Source organism: Malania oleifera, chromosome 10 (assembly GCF_029873635.1).
Source record: "Malania oleifera isolate guangnan ecotype guangnan chromosome 10, ASM2987363v1, whole genome shotgun sequence".
Classification (NCBI taxonomy): Eukaryota; Viridiplantae; Streptophyta; class Magnoliopsida; order Santalales; family Ximeniaceae; genus Malania; species Malania oleifera.
In genome coordinates this window covers 70,369,116-70,382,337 of record NC_080426.1, presented here as the reverse complement: position 1 = coordinate 70,382,337, position 13,222 = coordinate 70,369,116, and positions in this window count along the sequence as shown.

Here is a 13,222-nt window from a genome sequence, read left to right as displayed (position 1 = left end):
GCACAAGTTTACCTGAAGAAATCAACTCCCGAATCCTATGCAACCTTACATCTATATGTTTGGTTCTTGTATGATACACTTTATTCTTCACCAAATAGATGGCACTCTGATTGTCACATCGCAACTCAACTCCACCTTGTTGTATACCCATCTCCTTGACTAAACTAGTAAGCCACAACACTTCCTTTGCAGCTTCGGTGACTGCCATGTACTCCGACTTAGTTGTAGACAATGCCACCAAAGATTGTACCATGGACCTCTAACAAATAGCTCCTTGATGTATTCCTAAAATGTATTATTTTAGCCCTCATTTACCTATGCTTTGTTCTCATTCACATTGTAATTATTTCCTTTTATCTTAGTTCGGGGTTACACATGGTTTGTTCATGTTTCAGGAAATTGGAGCTTAAATTGAAGAGTTAAGCAATGCAAGAAGCCAAAGAAGCAATTGGGAAGCATAAGGCTCAACTAAGTGCTCAACCAAGTCTCCAAAGCCTTGTTCCATCCAAAGCAACACAACCTTATTCGACCATGTGGTGCTACCATGCCATCACAAGGGGCGACCATGATACAAAAATGAAGACTCCAAAGTGTTGATTGAAGCAGAGATACTAAGAGCTTCAACTAAGGGCACAACCAAGAGATCCTCAAGGCGCGACCAGGTCAAGGCAGCCATTAGCTGAACCCTAGAATTTCCATAGCATCTCAACTAGGGCGTGACTAAGGGAAGATCAGAGTGTGACTAGGTTGACTGCACTCGAATCCAGAAATTGTTGCACGAGATTTTTAGCAAAACTTTCCTAATTTGAATTCAATCGCTTGTAAACCCTTTTGATTATAAAATCAAACCTTGAAAAGGTAATTAGGGTTCCCTTTTGGCCCCTTTTTTGGTTAGTAATAGACCTTGAATGTCGTTGGGTGCCATCTAGATTAGGTTTTCATGCTTTCTTTATTTTTATGCCTGGTTCCCAATCAGTATCTTGAGAAGTTAGTGATAGAATTTCGAGTTCTAATTGGTGTTGTAGAGTAGATTTACTTCTTTCTTTCAAGTTCATTTTTGGTTTGTGTTTGGATTCTTCAAAGGCCTGTAACAACCTTCAAGTTTCGATTTTTGCCGCGTAGAGTAGTTGGTTCTTAATTGTATTCCTGAACAGCTAGTGACAAGCCTTCGATATAACCACCCAAAGAATAATGTTATTTAAATAATAAAAAGTAGGGGAATGGAAATTGGAAATAGAAGGAGGCAGTCGACTTCGTCGATGAACGCTTTGCGTTCATCAACGACGTTGTGTTTTGAGAAGGATAATCTCGAGGAATTTTTCAACTCCTCGTCAACGAACACAGGGGACTCATCGATGAGGGTATAAGAGGAGCTTGTCGACGAGGACAAGATTCGTCGAGGAGAAGATACCGAGAAAGGATTTTAGGAATCCTAAAATTCGTCGACGAGGGTTGAAGTTCATCGACGAACTTTCTATAGGACTCGCCGACGAGGTGACGTGGCTCGTCGATGAATCCCACAGGATAAATAGGGTTAAACGTGATTTTTCAGTCATTTTCCTGCGTAGAACTTCTCTTTCTCTCTTACCCTTCGGTTTCTCTTCCTTCTCTCTTCGATTTTGGGCCGGATTTCTGCCAGTTCAAGGATTTGAAGCCACCATGACGCTCCTAGGAAAGTTCTCTGCAAGTCTTCCGGAGTGGATCATTGGTGGAGCTGAGGTGGAAACCATCCCAAATCCAGGGTAAGACTTTCTACTCAATGTTTGAATTCTTGGCAGTTGTACAAAGCGTAGTATGCGTAAAAATACTAAACTTTAGTTCTGGGGAATGTTGTTTTCAGGGTGTTGAGTAGGGAACCCTACGGGTGCAAGACAGATTTTCTTAGGGGCTTTTCAAGAATCAGGTAAGGGGATAAATTAAGATAGTATTTTATGAAAAATATGTATATTGTTATAGCATTTGATTTCAAGAAAATAAATGTATTTATATATGATTTATATTTGGGAAAATGCTGTTGAAAGGGATGATATGTTAAATATACGAAAAACTTGTTTAGTGTGGTATAAGTAGAAATTAATATGAAATACTGTTTCTGGGAATGTGTTAATGATACAAATTTTTATAATGGAAAACCGGCGTATGTGCTGAGATTTTGATATGTTTGTTGGCGTATGGGCCGAGCTATGTATATGATTTGCCGGCGTACGGGCCGAGCTATGGATGTGATTTTTCAGTGTACGGACTGAGCTATAGATGTGATTTTTCAGCATACAGGCTGAGCTATGGATATGATTTACTGGCGTACGGGCTGATGATTTTCATGATATACGTATATATACAAAATGATATGATTGATTTGAAAATTAATGATATGAAATATCCATGTATCACGGTTTCAATATATGTTATATGGTATCAGAACCTAGTTGGCTTGGTCTAGGCTAGCACTTGCACAGTACCGTTGCTATGTGTCCATGGTCATCATGATCATGATATTTGTATTAACGCCACTGTACGGAGTGGTGTGAGATTGGATGGTCGATGTGGTTTTAAGAAGTGTGTGAGCGCCCTTGCTGTACTGACCAGGTCAGGCAGACCCATCAGACTTATAGACTGTACTTTTGACTTGGCAGTGGTCGGCCAACCATTATCAGGTCCCGCCTTCGGGCTACACAACCCAGTCATGTGGGGGTAATACATGACAATAGCTAGCTAACCTACCAATAATGTTTTTGTATTATTATTATTATTATTATATGAGATGATATATGTTTATGAAAATGCAGTATGTTCTGCCATGTTTTGATGATATATATATGTTTTCCTAGATCTGACATAATAGTTTACTGATTATGTTTTGTATGATATATGTATAACACGGAATACTCATGTTGCCACACACTAGTATTAGCTTATTTCCCTTACTGAGAGGTGTCTCATTGATTACGGGTCAAAACTGCGTAATTGGGCATCTTAACCCGGGCTTTACGGTTTATATTTTTAATTAAATGTCTAAATTTGTTCAATATTTTAACAAAGTGCCAAAATTATCATTATTGAACTTTATTGCACTATTTATGAAGTTTTGGTAATTTTTTGTTGCAGGAAAATTCCCGGAAACCAAAACCGACACCTGTTCGTATTTCATACATAACTTTTCCGTCCGAGCTCCAATTAAGACGATTCAAATTTTTGGAGAAATAGGAAAGGATCATCTACAACTTTCATGTTTTGAGTTTTGTGAGATACGGCCCTTAAAAGAGCAGAATTTGCGATGAACAGAGAGCAAATAAAATGAAAAAAAATAAAAAAAAATATATATATAAAAGGGAATTTGATGTGACCCGGCCATGCATGGCCGGGTCGGGTTGGCTAATCCGGGTAGGGCACTACAAATTTCTTTTAAAAGGAACCCAAGCGCAGCAGGCATTCTTCTTCATCTCTTCATCTTCTTTTTCTCTTAGTTAGTTTTTTTTTTCTTGTCTTTTCTTTCCCGCTGGCCTCTCCTTCCTGCTCCTCTGTTCTTCCTCACACCAGCCCCTACACCAACTCCTACCCGCAACCCCTGCTTCCCGCTGCAACTCCTACCCAGCAGAGCCACGGCCAGCCTCCCTCCATCTTCATCCTGCTACAGCCCGCACAGCAGCAGCTCCTCTGCTGTCTCCCTTGTATCTCCTCTGCCCCGAACCACCATCCAGAAACACCAGTAGCAGATCCTTCTCCAGCAGCAGCTCCTCTGCTATCTGCTTCAGATTTTCAGCCCTCCAGCAGCCTCCATGGCCAGCCAGAGCAGCTCCCAAGCAGCAGCAACAGCAGGCCACAGCAGCTCCCTCTCCTCTGTTTCTCACGGCCTGCCATGGCCGTCCTTCCCTACTCTCTCTTTTCCCTTCTTTCTTTCAATTATTTATTTATTTTTGTTAAGACTTTAAGTATTGCATAAAGTTCAGATTTTTTTAGTTTATTTGAAATTTTTTTTAAGATTGAATATTGTTAGGCATTTAACTCTTGTTGAATTTTTTTCCATTAAACTAGTTCTTGGTGGTTTTAATTAGTCCTTTAAATTAAGTTCAGTTCGGAAAAAAATAGATAGAAAAAAATATTGTTTAGTTTTGAAGTTTTCCAAGTTTTAATTTTTTTTTCTCTTTCTTTTGAAATTCAATTTAGATTAGGATTGGTTCGATTCAAGTTCGTATTTTTCTCATGTTTCGGTATCTTTAAGTGTTAGGTTTGTTTTATTTTGATGCCTTTCGTTTTATTGATGCAATGAGCCACCATGAAATTAATTTAACCCGAAAAGTGTGTATTGTTAGCATGAGTGGCTAAGTTCGGTAACTCGGGTTGTGGGTCGATGTCGTTTGCGTTCCATGGTTTATTAGTTATCCTATGATATCATTGTTAAACTTTTATTTGGTTAAAAACCGAAAATTGAAGGAAGCGTTGATAAATCACTAGCTCTTGCTTCTTGTTTTGTTGTTGACGTTAGGCACAGCAAAACCTTGAGTTAATCTAGGATTTTAGTCAACTTATTTTTACATAAAAATTAGGTTGATGCGTAATAAGAGTTTTTATTTTCTTCCGTTTGGATGTGGCCAATTTACTCGATCTTTAGTGATAAAATTTCATCTTATTAATGCCTTGATTGGATTAACAAGAAGAGGAGTAAGGCCTAGGAAATTAGTAAACGGTGGAAGCAAACAGACGTTGAACCCGTAACCCGAGTGTTTGGTAAAATTTGTTTAGTTTTGGTTGCTTTATTAGATTTACATTTTTTCAAAATTGATAAAATTTCAGTTTCATTTTGATAGTTTACTCAAGCTTCTCTCACTTTGTTTACTGTTTTCAAAATCGTAAAAGACCAAAAAGATTTTCAACCCACATTTTTCAGCAACAGGATTTCACTAAACTTGCATTAATACTTTGATACTCAGTGGTCCCTGTGGAATACGATCCTGGACTCATCCTTGATACAACTTGACACTTCTGCACTTGGAAGCATAACTCAGAACGTGTCACTCATCCCGAATTTCATAAATATTTTAGGAGCCCCTAATAGGAGAGTGGGTAAAGCCCCGCTGATCTAGTACGGTAGATCTGCCCTTCCAAAAGGGTAAGTATTTTGATAGGGTTGGATGTATTTTGTGGAAATGGCCCTAAGACATCTTTTTGGGTTGAGTGTTGTGTATATATATACAGTGATTGTAGTAACTCTGGTATTGTGATGTATGGTATAATGAGATGTATATGATTGTATGTTTCCTGCTACTTATGATTGTATGTTTCCTGCTACTTAGGCTTCTGCTATATGTTCTGATATATCCCTGGTACCCACGGGTCCAGGTGGGCTATGATTTACCGAGCTTTGTGATATTGTATTTATTGTATTAAAAAAAATGTGGTAATTAAGCAAGTCGTCACATTCGAGCTTCAATTGATGTCGTTTTCAATTACTTGCCATTTACATTGCTTTGATTTAAATTCTGTAATTTCAATACCATGTCTTTAATTTGTTGCATATTTAGTTCTCTCATTGTGATGAAACCCTAGGGGATAGGAGAGCATAGCTAGGGATTCAGTCACTTATACGTAATAGGGTACATTTTCTATAGCATGTTCCCTGGATAGGGTATACCCTGGTTCTTGATTGTCCTCTGGAGAATTGGTGCACCTTTGCTACCTCATGCCACTTGAGCGGTTCACTTGATCGTTGAACCTAGTATAGATAGCTAACCAGACATAGTTAGGGATTCAGTCACTTATACGTAATAGGGTACATTTTCTATAGCATGTTCCCTGGATAGGGTATACCCTGGTTCTTGATTGTCCTAGTACAGATAGCTAACCAGACATAGTTAGGGATTCAGTCACTTATACGTAATAGGGTACATTTTCTATAGCATGTTCCTTGGATAGGGTATACCCTGGTTCTTGATTGTCCTCTGGAGAATTGGTGCACCTTTGCTACCTCATGCCACTTGAGCGGTTCACTTGATCGTTGAACCTAGTACAGATAGCTAACCAGACATAGCTAGGGATTCAGTCACTTATACGTAATAGGGTACATTTTCTATAGCATGTTCCCTGGATAGGGTATACCCTGGTTCTTGATTGTCCTCTAGAGAATTGGTGCACCTTTGCTACCTCATGCCACTTGAGCGGTTCACTTGATCGTTGAACCTAGTACAGATAGCTAACCAGACATAGTTATCGCAAATGACTGCCTAAGTTGGTGGTCGAACCTCATAAAACCTTGTGTTCCTCTTTCTCTTCCCTACTCTTTACTTTTCAGCAAACTTTACAAACTGTGTGGAAGCTATATAATTTCTAAATTCTGAGTGTTTGTTTGTTAAATAGACTAGAAGATAATTTGTTTTGGTTTGATCAACATTGATTGCAAAAATCAAGAGAGACTACATTGGTTGATCATCCTAAACTTATTAAACTGAAGCTTTATTTAAAAGTTGAACCTTGGGAAGAAGTGTGATCGTGAATTTCAACACAAGGCTTATACAAATCCAACAAGCATTGCATATTACTACAGGGCTATTGTTATGAGAATCAAGTGCTTGGTTATTTTGTTTTGATTGTGGTTGATTTGGATTGATTATTTTATATGTATTTTGTGATTGTGTTTGGGTTGTGTTTATTATTATAATACAAAATCCTTTAAATAGAACATAAATATTTTAAAATCCAATTTACCCCCCCCCCTTCTTGGGAACTATATCCTATTTTTAGAGATGATAGATCTTTACCTGATGTGATCGTGATATTGTAAAGATTTCCCATGGAAGAAGTGAACCAAAATTAAAGGATTTACAATCTAAACTTAAAAGGAACACTGCCCTAGTGGATGCCTTTAATTTTGATTACAAGGAGGATGGTTTTTTATTAGCACTCGATAGATATGGAATTTATTATCATTGGTGCTTATACCTAGAGTGATGACTTATCTTTGTCAAGGCTTTTATATACAAGGATGAGTTTAGGATTAAATGATATATAGTATGAGATGGATCCCCTAAACCACAAACTTGTGCAATGGACAATGTATGCTTAACTTAGGATTTTCATATTTGCTTAATTATCTAAGATTCTTAGTATTCAATACACTGTATAGTGAATGCATCTACTAAGAATTTTCATTTTAAGCACCAACCACTTCCCAAGCCTAAAGACACCACTACCCCCCATGGCTAATCCTATGCACTAAGGAAGAATCTAATAATTATGTAATTTTAATTTAACTTCTTTCTTCCTTTGGTCTTGAAAGATTTTCCTTCATGATTAACCACATCATTTCTTTTTTCCAAGCCACTAGCACTTCTTGATAGACAATTAAACCGAATGTGCCACATCATTTTACAAGATAAGTAAGTTTTATGTATGCCTGAAAGATTTTGCTTACAAATCTTATTTTTGCTCGATAAGGCATTTTTATGACTATGGGATTTAAAAAATGAACCCGTTTTGAAAGATTAATTTCCTTTAGCTCCTAAGGGTTTTCTTCTTTTCATTTTATTCCAAGCAATAAATATTCAATATCTTCTTAATCTTTTTCTTTTCTAGAATAGCATGATAATCTTTTAATTCGTCTAATTGCTTTGCTATCATTTTATTCTCATTTTTCAAGATTGTTTTCTACTTAAACATCCTAACTAGAAGTTTATGCATTTTAAATAAAGTACATTCTAGTTCTTTGTTCCAGGGCATGCTTTCATCATAAACTTCAGCATATGATTCATCACAAGATTTTTCACAATAAACATCGCATGAATCATTTACAGTATTATCACAAGGTTTGACAGATGATTCAACATACAATATATTGCAATATTTTTCACGAGAATCATCACATGCATCATTAATAGTATTATCAACAGATGATTTAGCATATGATACATCACAACATTCATCACAAGAATCATTAAAAGAGCTAGAGTGAGAATCATATACCTCCTCATTGATTTCTAGCTCATGCTTTACCTCCTTCTGATCATTTGAGCTTGAAGCATTCAGAGGAGTTACGATCTCCTTCTCCTAGGATTCTCCATATTTCTTTTCTAGTTCATCCCATATTTCTTGTGCACTATGACATGCCACAAACTCAACAAAAGTATTAGAATCTAATGTAAGATATAACATGTCCATGGCATATGAATTCACATGCATTAACCTACTATCATTTTCATCCAAGTGGGATACGAATTCCATTAACAATCACCTGCCAGGCTATCCAATTCATTGATTTTATAAATACCCACATTCTAATTTTCTAGGTCGTGTAATCGACACCACAAAATACAAGAGGCCTAGAAGGTGACTGTTCCTCTCCGAATGGGGATACACCAATGTGAGCCATCTCGATCTTTAGCAGAAATGTTTAAGTCAATGCCACGAGGCTCTGATACCAATTGTTAGCTTTGGTGTATTCCCAAGAGGGGGGGTGAATTGGGTATTTAAAAGTTTGTCCTACCTAAGTTTATCCAAATCAGTAGTATTACACAACCTAGGGTCTGTCTATGCAATTATAAACCCAATCAACACATGTACAACATATAATGAACCAAGCATACAACATACATGTGTTGAAAATAAAAGTGCAAAAAATAAATTCCAGAAATATAAAGTATACGCATGATATGTTATCGGGGTTTGGCCAACTGTGCCTACATTCCCGCCTTGGCTCACTATCACAAGGATTTCACTAATACTCACTTAACGGGTGGAGCGGCACCAGTTACAACTAGGTTAATTCACGAGGCTGACCTCAACCTACAACCGCACCTTACCAAGATGGTGCACCTATCTTTCCTAACCGGGTCTAAGCCAATTCAGGACTATTGGCCTTACAAGGCTTAATGTCCTATTTTGATGCTAACAAACAAGTATAACTTAACATATTTGGTTAAGTGTTATTATTTTCAAGACTAAATGAAGAATGCAAGGATCAAGAGTTCATGAGAGCTTGTACTTTAGAAAAGGATAATAATATAAAGCTTGAGGCATGTATTCAAGAATAAAAAAACCAAAATTCAACATGGAAAGTTCAAACTTCAAATGAAGCTCAAATTTCAAATACTATATCTTGAAGCTCACAAGGATCAAGGAACATGAAAGCCTTATATAAATGCAAGTGATCCAAATTGAAAGCTTAGAGAAGTCTAGAAGATCAGAAGTTCAGCAAAGAAGATCAAGAGACCCAAGAAAATGTCAAAACAACTTAGGTCCAAGTCTTTGTAAGTACTTCAAGTTTATTCAAATATGAAGTTTTCATTTTGAAGCTCATTAGGCAAAAGGAGATTAGAGACCACAACTTAAGCCTTGGAACATGTTTTTAAAAGTTAAACAAGTTAATATTCCAAAATAAACTTAAACAAAAGAGAGAGAAATCAAGAAGGGCTTAAAGAGGAAAAACTACATGGACAGACGACTGTCTGTTAATAGACAGACAACTGGCAAGTTAAGAAACTTGATCAAAGTAGCAGAGCTTGACAGATGATTGTCGACTAGCTATCAAACGATTGCCAAGGTAAAATGAGATGCTTGTGTGTGTTTTACCAGACGACTGCCACCATTCTGAGTGTTTTACAAATTGAGTGGTTCATGGACAGATGACTGCCCACTTGAGGACAGACGACTGCCATCTCTTTGTGTGCAAAAGTTATACTTAAAATTCATGGACAGATGACTACCACCCTGAGGATAGCCGACTACCACCTTTCTGTTAAAGTGATATATGTATGTTATACACTGACAGCCAACTGCCAGAGTTTAACAGACGTCTGTCTCGCGACATTTTTCAAACTTCCAACTGATATAATTTTTGAAATTCAAATTTTTTGGAAACTTAAATAATTTTTATATTTGGAAACAACTTTAAGTATTCTTGAGGAATGAGCAAGGAGGTTTTCTACTTCTATAAATACCTCAAGATACATTGATTTGAAAAGAACAAGAGAGACACCAAGAAATTAAATTCTGCAAATATACTCTCTCAAGCCTACTGAAAGTCTGAAACTCTGAAAGTTCTTCAAAGCTCACATCACTCACGAAATCAACTGAAGTCTTGCTGATCTTCTCACCAATCTTGTGCTTCAATTGCTATTTCTTTCATCTATTGAAAGAACTCTACGGTGAAACAATTCTGGAGCTTCAATTCTGAATTTCATTTTCTGAATTTACTTTGAAGTATATTAGTTGTGCTATAATTGTTGTACTAACCAGCTCTTTGAGGAGCAAGTTCTTTGTACACATCTATTTGATTTTTATCTTGTAAATTGACGAATCCAAGGACTGTTTGGATCTTTGACTAAGCAAGGGGATATTGCTTAGAGAGGCCGACTCTAGCCTAGTTAAGGAGTGACCAAGCAAGGGTACATTGTTAGAGGCGGGCCTTAGCCTATTTGAAGGAGTGACCGAACGAAGGGATATCGTTTGGAGAGGTGGGCTCTAACCTACTGAAGGAGTGTTGTAAAGGTATTGTTCCACCCGTTAAAGGAATAGGTTTAGTAATCCTTTGCCAAAGGTGAGGACGTAGGCTGGGTATAAGCCGAACATCATAAAAATCTCCGTTTCACTCTTTCTTTCCCTTACTCATTATTTTCAGTACATATTTAAATTGTGTGGATGATTTAAATTTGAAATCATATGTACTGCATAAATTTGGAAATCAAACAACCTTAAAGTTCAATTTTGATTTGGGTTGTGGAAACCGAAAAGAGAGTACATTGGTTAAACCATTCTCTGCGGAAACCATACGGGCGTACGTTACTTGGTTAAACACTCAAAGATAAATTAACTAAAAGTTTATTTGAATTCTTAAACATTTGGAAAGAGTGATTGAATTTTATATTGAACATCATATTGAAGAAGCAAATTCACAATAGGGCTTAATTCACATTCTTACATTATTCAAAGTGTTGTATATCTCAATCTTGGTTTGACTATTGTTACTTTCAAATGGTGGATGATTGGTTTTGATAGTGTGGTTGAAGATTGAATGTTTAATTAGTTGATTGTTTAAAAGAATCTCAGTTATTGTGTAATTGATAAATTAAACAAACAAGTTAAATAATTGGTTAAAGAATTAAAAAGGTTAAGAATTTTCCAAAGGAATCAAAAGGAAGTTTTAAATTCCAATTCACCCCCCTCTTAGGAAGCTATTCCTAATTTCAATTGGTATCATAGAGAGGTTATAGCAAATCTTAATTAGTAGCTATAAAAAGATCTTAATGGCTAACTTAGGCGTAGCTCCCTTTGGAGAGGGACAATTTTCAACTAAGCCACCAATCTTTTGTGGACACAATTATACATTTTGGAAAAAGAGAATGCAAATATACCTTCAAACCATGGATTGGAAAGCTTGGGAGGTTATCATGAAGGTGACCAAATTCCCACTAAGATAGTAGATGGAAAACAAATACCTAAGGAAAAGAAAGATAAGACTGAAAGAGATTATAAAATATTGCAAATAAACTCTAGTACTATGAATGCTCTATATTGTGCTTTAGATGCCAATGAATTTAATAGAATAATGGCTTGCAAATCAGTTAAGGAAATATGGGATAAACTAGAAGTCACTTATGAAGGCACTATAGATGTTAGGGATAATAGGATCGATATGCTCACGAGTGAATATGAAGCTTTTAAGATGAACCCGGATGAATCCCTAACTAATATGTTTACTAGGTTCACTCACATAATTAATTCCCTAAATGCACTAGGAAAAACCTGCACTACTTATGAGATGATTAGGAAAATTCTTAGAGGGCTGCAACCAAAATGGGAACCAAAAGCCACAGCTACAACCGAAGGAAGAAATCTAAAAACCACTTCCTTAGATGAGTTAATAGGTTCTTTGCTTACATATGAAATGACAATGAATGAAAAGAATGAAAAAACCAAAACCCAAGAGACAATAGCCTTCAAAGCCCTAAAAGACAACTCAAGTAGTGAAAAAGAAATGGATGAAGATGAAGTAGCCTTCATATCTAAAAAACTAGTGAGAATATTAAGAAGGAGAAACAAATTCAAGAGAAGTAATCAAAACTCCGAATCAGAAGAAGAAGCCAGCAAAAAGTCAAAGAATAAAACTTTTACGTGTTATAATTGCAACAAAGCTGGACACATAAACTGGAATGTCCTCTACTTAAGAAAGAGTCCAAGAAGAAAAAGAAAAAGGCAATGAAAGCCACTACTTGGGACATGATGAGTACAAGTAGTTCTAAAATTGAATCAAGTGACCAAGAGGTTGCTTATACCTGTTTTATGGCTTGAGACAATGAGGAAAGCTCCCCATCTAAATCTTTAAATAACTCTTGTAGTGATGAATTTGATGGTGAGTGTATGTCATCTTACGATGAATTACAAAATGATCTATTTAAAGTACATAAGATGCTTATCAAAGTAAATAAACAAAAAGCTTCATTGAAGAATAAGAATGAAGGATTAATGAAAGAGTTAGAATCCTTTAGAAATGCTGAAAGAGAAAAGGATTCAAGGATCAAGAAAATAGAAAATAAGTATGAAGCTTCAACAAAAGAAATAGAAGCTAAAACTCTTGTTGAAAAAGAAAACGACTTGAAAATCAAGAAATTAGAAAGCAAGAATGAACAAATGATAGAAGACCTTCGATCCCTATCTTCTACAATATATGAGAAAGATATGTATATTTTTGAATTAGAGGATAGAATCAAAAAATTGTTTCTAGAGTTAGAGAAATCACTAAAGAAAGCTGACAGCAAGAAAGAGATGGAGATAAACGATCTCAAGAGTTAAATCAAAGATAAAGATAAGATCATTTATAACTTTACTAAAGGAAAAGAAAATCTTGATAAGATGATTGGCTCACAAAGAATGTCATTGAATAAAGAAGGCATTGGTTTCAATGGAATTGAAAATAAAAAGAAAAGGAATCTTTACATGGGTTATTTCTTAAAAGCCTCCAAACATAATGCAAGCAAATCCCTTAATGCTTACACTAACACCATATGCTATCAATGTAAGAAAAAGGGACATATAAAGTTTGAATGTCCATTCAAGAGAAAGAATGTGAAAACGAAACAAATATGGAGAATTAAGGAAACATCCCTTGTGAAACCTATAGGACCCAAAAAAGGTATGGGTACCTAGATAAAAGGCATTGAAAAACTCATAGTGTTTATTAAAATACATACATAATTAAATAACATTGTTGGCCAAAAATCATAAAATGATTCATACA